Genomic DNA, 7,011 nt, shown 5'->3' on the forward strand with positions numbered 1-7,011 from the left:
CCTACCTAGAAGTCCATGTTGTCAATGGATGGATAAAGAAAAGTTGGCACTTATATGCAATGGCAGTTTATTCAATTGTAAAGAAGAATGAAGGCTTGACATTTGCAAGAAAATGTTTGGAACTAGAGATCATTATGCTAAGCAAAATAAGTCAGATGCAGAGATCAATGTCGTGTTTTTCTCTTAACTGTGTGACTTAAATTTAATTTTATATATGTGCATGTGACATGAAAGTAGACATGGGACCATGAGAGAAGAGGAAGAGATCTAAGGGAGTGGATGATAAATTATGAAAGTGGAATTGCTTAACCAGGTCTGCGTATATTTTAACATGGAGGAATCTGAACTTAAATGCACTGGACAGCATGGAGTGATGGCTTAGTGGGTAAAGTACTTCACCACCAAGCATGAGGACTGCAGTGATTTGAGTAGGCTTGGTCCCTATAAATTTATGTGCTTGGTGTGTGGGGAGTGGTACTATTAGGAGGTGTGGTCTTGTTGGGGGAAGTTCATTACTGTGTGGGTGGGCTTTGAAGTCTCCGTGGTCAAGCTCCGCCTTGTGTGGAATCAAGAGGCTCCTTCCAGCTGCCTTCAGATCAAGACGTAAAACTCTCAGCTTCTTCTCCAGCACTGCCTGCACTTCTGGCGTGATTCTCACCATGATGATAATGAACTAAATCTCTGAAACTAAGCCAGCTCACCTAAACTGGCTTCATAGGAGTTGCCCCGGTCATGTTGTCCCTTCCTGGCAATTAAATCCTAACTAGGACAAGGACCCAAGTTTGTGGATGCATAAAATCAGGGTATGGTGGGACCCTTCTGTAACCCCAGTAGCATGGTTAGAAAGTTCAGTATACTGGTAGGAGCCAAGTGGAGGTAGAGAATCAGACAGGCTGATTCCATAGTGTGACTATCATAAAGTTCTACAATAAAGACAGATGTACAAGTATCTGCAATATGCAGACTTTAGAGTTTTTTGGATAACTAACTAACCAGGAGTACTATAGCTGGCATTCAGTGGTTTTTTTGTTTGTTTGTTTGTTTGTTTGTTTTTTAGGAACCTTCATTAATGATTTCTGTAAAGGCTGGACTAGTTAGTCTACATTCTCACAAACAGGGGACAGCTTCTCTTTCCCTGCACCCTATCCAGCATTTGTAGTTGTTCCCTTGCTGATAGACATTCTAGGGTGAAACGTAGTTTTGGTGAGATTTTGATTTTGATCTCCTTGTAGCTAAGGATGCTGAGTGCGCCTTCATGTGCTCATTGGCTGTTCGTACTCCATCTTTTGAGAGCTGTCTGTTCATTTTGTTAGTTCATTTATTGTTTGGGTGTTTGAGATTCAGATTATTGAGGTTTTTTTTTTAAACATGTGTATGTCTATTCACATGCTAGAATGTACATGTGAGGTCAGAGGGCAACTCGTGGGAGTCATTCTCTCCTTCCTCCATGTGAGACCGAGGGATTAAACTCAGGTTCTCAGGTTTGACAGCGGTGCCCTTCCTCACTGAGCCATCATCCTCCTCGTTGGGTTTTTAGTTCTTTATATAGTTTATAGATATTAATCTTCTGCCAGATGTGTCACTAGCAAACCTCCTTCCTGTTCTCTAGGTTCCTTGATGATTTCTTTTACTGCATAGAAGCTCTCTAACGCTATGCAATGTCACTGATCAATTCCTGGTCTTAAACCCAAGCTTTTGGAGTCTTCTCAGTAAGTCCTTGTCGACTTCTAATTCTTGAAGCGTTTTTGTCCAAGTTCTCTTCCAAATACTCTTGAATTCCAAGTCTTATATTAAGATTTTGGACCAACTTTGAATTTATTTTTATGAGACGAGCTATAACTGTAGTTTTAATTTTTCTTTAGATGTAGATACGAAGTTTTTCCAACACCATTTGTTGAAGAGGCTATGTTTGTGTTTAGCCTCTTTGTCAAACCGTGGCTGTACCTGGGTCCTCTATTGTAGGTCATGCTCTGCATCTGTTTCCATGTTTGTACCATGCTGCTTTTATCATTACGGTTCTACAGTGTGACTTGAAATGAGAGATTGTGAAACCTCCAATACCCACCCCCAGCCCCCACCCCCGTATTCCTTTGACTATCTGGGATTCTTTTTATGCTTCTAGATGAATTTTAGAATTTTCTTTCTATCTCTGCAAAGAATAACACTGAAGTTTTTATAGGTACTACATTGAATCTATAGATTTTTTAAAAAAATATAGTCATTGTGTGATGTTAATTCTTTCAGCCTATAGAAGAATTTTCTAACATACTCTTTAATTACCTTCTTCGGTGTTTCAAATTTTTCATGTTAGAGGTCTTTCAGTTTCTTGCTTAGATTTATTCCCAGGCATAAAGAATGATTTATTTTAATATTTTAAATGATGTGCATATGAGTGTGTACCTGTTGGGAGTATACATGAGTACTGGTGATCTAGGTGGCTAGAGGAGTCAGACCCCAAAGAAGCTGGAATTACAGGCAACTGTGAACCATCACATATGGGTTGTGGGACTCAAACTTGGGTCCTCTGCAAGAACAGTGCACACTCTTAGCTACTGAGCCATCTCTCTAACACACCTGGGTGTTTTTTATTTTTTGTTTGTTTTAAAGGTATTGTGAATGGGATTGTTTTCTAATATCTTAGTTACACATTGCAAAAATTTGATATAACTGGTCATCCATTCTAAGAGTTATTTTGGTGGAGGCCTTTTAAAGTATAAGATCGTGTTTTCTCTAACTATGGATATTTCACTTCCTCTTCTCCATGTATGTTTTAGTTCTTTCTTCTGCACTATGGCTCTAGCTAAGAATTTGAATTTCATATTCAAATATGGAATGACAGAGAGTTCCCACCCGTTTCATTTTTGATTTTAGAAGAAATGCTTTCTGTCTTCCCTGTTTTATATAGTATTAGGTACAGTCTGGTCATATGCAGTCTTTATTATGTTAAAAAAAAAGTCCCTTCCATTTGTGGTTTTCTTGGGTACGTTATTATAATGGGATCTTGGACTTTGTCAAAACTCCTTTTTTTCCCCTGCATTTATTGTGATGATCATGTGATTTCTGTCCTTGAGTATTTAGGTGACACATTACATTTACGGAATTAGCTATGTGGAACTATCCTTGCATCCTTTGAATGAAGCTACTTGGTCATGGTGAATATGACTTTCTATGTGCTAATTAATTTTCCTAGAATTTTATGAAAAAAAATTGCATCTATGTCATCAGAGAGGTTGGCATAGTGTGTGTGTGTGTGTGTGTGTGTGTGTGTCCTTACCTGGTTTGGGTATCAGGCTTTGAGAAATTAATTTTTTAGAATTCCTTCTAATTTTACTTATGTGCTAGTTTGATGAGCCTTGGCATTAATTCTTTAAAGTCTGGTAGAATTTGCCAGTGAACCTTGTGGTCTATGCTCATTTTCATTTGGTGATTTTTGGTGACTACTTAAATCTCATTGCTTATGGGTCTGTTTAAATTGTTTATATCTTCTTGGTTTAATATTGGTAATAGTAGATAGTATGTGATTAGAAATTATTTTATTTCATATAGATTTTCCAATTTATTTGAATGTGTTTACAAAGACTACCTTAATAGTTCTTTGAATTTTATTGGTTTTGTTATAACCCCTCGTCTCTAATTTTATTAATTTGTATATTCTTTTGTTTGTGGCTATTGTTTTTGAAACAGGGTCTCACTTGGTAGCTCATGCTGTCCTAGAACTCACTATTTAAACTAGGCTGGTCTCAAACTCACAGAGTTTGCCTCTCAAACTCTCAAACTCTCACTCACCTGCCTTTGCCTCCCAAGTGCTAGAATTAAAGATGCCTGTCATGTCTGTATGCCTGTCATGTCTGGTTAATTTGGATCTTCTCTCTCTTTGTTTTTGTTAGTTTAGATAAGAGTTGGTCAATCTTGCTTATCTTTCAAAAGCCAATGCTTTGTTTTACTTTTTTATATTAAATTTATTCATGTGTGTGTGTGTGCACGCGTGTGCATGTGCGTGTGCATGTGTGTGTGTGTGTGTGTGTGTGTGTGTGTGTGTGTGTGTGTATGTGTGTAAAGGGGGGAAGGGGAGGAAAGGGCGAGGAAGAGAAAGATAAGAATACCAAGTCACATGTGTGGAGGTTAAAGGACAGGTTTGTGGTGTCAGTTCTCCCTTCCATGTGGGTGGTGGCTATCAGACTCCGTCCAGTCATCAGGCTTGACAGCAGATGCTTTTATCCACCAAGCCATCTCGCCAACCTTCACTGATTCTGTAATTTCCATTTCTGCCTCATTAATTTCAACCCCAGATTTTATTATTTCTCTTCTGCTAATGATTCGTGGTCTGATTTGCTTTTGTTTTTCAAGACCATGAGGTGTGTTATTAAGATATTTATTTAGTATTTTTGACTGTTTTTAGTAGGCATTTACAGTTATGATTATAACCTTAGAGTCTCTTTGATGCTATTTCTCAGTTTCTGGTACCTTACGATTTCAGCTTCACTCCACTCCAGGACAGTCTTTAGTGATTCACTCAATAGTGTGTTGCTCAATCACCACGAGATTATATATTTTTCTGAGGTTTCTTTTACTGTTCATTTATGTTTTATTCTGTAAGGATGATACAGAATACAAGAAATTATTTCAGTTTTCTTTCTTTCTTTTTTTTTTTTTGTTTGTTTGTTTTTTTTTTGTTTGTTTGTTTTCAAGACAGGATTTTTCTGTATAGCCCTGGCTGTCCTGGAACTCACTTTGTAGACCAGGCTGGCCTCGAACTCAGAAATCCGCCTGCCTCTGCCTCCCAAGTGCTGGGATTAAAGGCGTGTGCCACCATGCCCAGCTTCAGTTTTCTTGAAGTCTTAAGATTTGCTAAAAATCTCAAAATGTGGTCTGTTACTAGAAAATATTACATAGTGTGAAAAAATGTATATTCTGTAGTGTTGCTATACTGGAATAGTCAGTCTGTAAATGATTGTTAAGGAAGTCCATTTGACTTACAGTGTCATTTAATTGTGATGTTAATCTGTTGTTCTTTTGGGAATAGACTCTGGATAGACTATTAGTGACAGTGGAATATTGTAGTGGCAAATAATTATTGTGTTTAAATCAACCTGTGTGTTTGCATTCACTGTTGTTTGTTTTATGAAATAGGCTCACCCAATGCTCAATGAATCTACCTTTAGAATTATAATATGCTGCAATGAATTGTTCTCTTCATATGAAGTGTGGCTCTTTATCTTTTCCAGATGATTTTGATTTGGAGCCTATTTTGTTACATAAGCAGCACATGCTTACAGCTCCATCTCCTTGAAATGCCCTTTCCCATCTTCTCAACCGAAGGCTGTTTTTGTCTTTGCTAATGAAGTGTGTTTTCTCACAACACAAATAGTCGGATCCAATCTGTGAGTCTGGATCTTTTGATTAGAGAATCAAGACCATTAACACTCAGAGCTGTTATTGAAAAACAGGCATTGAAAATTATCTATTGGAAGACAAGGTTTCACTGGAAGACAAGGTTTCACAATACAGCTAAGGCTGACTGCTAATTTGCAACTTTTCTGTTTCCTTTCCCAAGAACTGGAACTATGAACATGCGTGCTCCATGTCCAGCCTGAAATAGAAAAGGTAAAGTTTTGAGTGGTTTTTTTAGTTACTCAAAATACTAAAATTTAAATTCAAATGGTTCAGACTTTTATTTTGTGGGGAACCCAATTGAATGAATACACATTAAAAGAATGCAAAATAACTGTTGCTTTCTAGAAATGGAAGTCATATTAACTTTGAGAAGCTAAACATCTCTGAAAGAAAATAGGATACTGTCTCTGAAAGACAAAATGGCCGTATTTCTACATCTTTGTTTACCTTAAATAATAATTTCCCCTTAAGTAATGTTTACAGTGATGGATTTTGTTATGTACGTTTTACTAAAGTAAATATATACATCCAAAAGTGAACCTGATCAAACCACAGGTTTGATTTGGGTTTTCCTTCATTTGGGGTCGTTAAGATGGCCACATAGTTTTAAATGTACAAAATACAAACAGCAGTCCCCTCCCTAGCTAATCCATTTTCTTCCTTAGAGGCAAACAATAATACCAGAATTTTGGAATTCTTCCAGAGATATTTTATGCCTTCCCAGGCAAATACAGTTTTCAAAAAAAAATTTTTTTTTTACGTAAGTTGTATTGTATTTCACACACTGTTCTGCAATTCGCTTTTTCAACTTAATGAAATTTTGGGGAGAATGTTCCATATCAGTCCATCAGGGTTCCAGCATTGGTGGCTGCAGTTTCGCCAGTGTGTGGTTTTCTACAGTTCACTGGCAGGCTCCCCCACCCCTGTGGTGAAGTGTACATGGCTTAAATCACGTGCTATGCTAAACAGTGGACAGTCTCTTGTACATGCCTTTTGTTCACAGATATCATAAGATAGCAATATGTGGGATTGTCTAGCTATGGTTTTAAATAGTTTTCAGCACATGTGAACAAGACCTTCCTGCTCAAACACTGAGTGGACTACTTGAACTGTGGTGCTGACAAAAACCTTGCAGTTGAAGAGTCAACCAGAAAAGAAATGATATTAATATCCCTGAGAGACCACCATTTTGGCAAGAAAATGTACAGTGTGTGTGAGTGTGTGTGTGTGAGTTCTCATGTGTGCACATGCGTGTACAGAGAAACACATACTGATCATAAGTAAGCTTTCTTGAAGTCATTACATACATTTTCTCCACAGTGAGGTTCTACATTTATCTCTATTATTCATTTTGTACTATTGCAACTCAGAAATCTATTGTATAGGCAAAAGTAGAAGTATTATCAACTGCACATTATATGAGAGCCAGAGCAGAGAACGGGAGGGAGATTTGAACAGAACCAGATAAAGACATTTGCCTATTGACAAGAAGGCTGTGGGAATTGATTCATGGACTCCACTGTATATTATTTACAGCTTAGGGGGCATAGTAATATGTCAGAGTTAACCATAACACACAGCAGAACTCTGATTTCACAGCTGGAGTCAATCATCCCC

The sequence above is a fragment of the Mus pahari genome, chromosome 1 (genome assembly GCF_900095145.1).
Source record: "Mus pahari chromosome 1, PAHARI_EIJ_v1.1, whole genome shotgun sequence".
Classification (NCBI taxonomy): domain Eukaryota; kingdom Metazoa; phylum Chordata; class Mammalia; order Rodentia; family Muridae; genus Mus; species Mus pahari.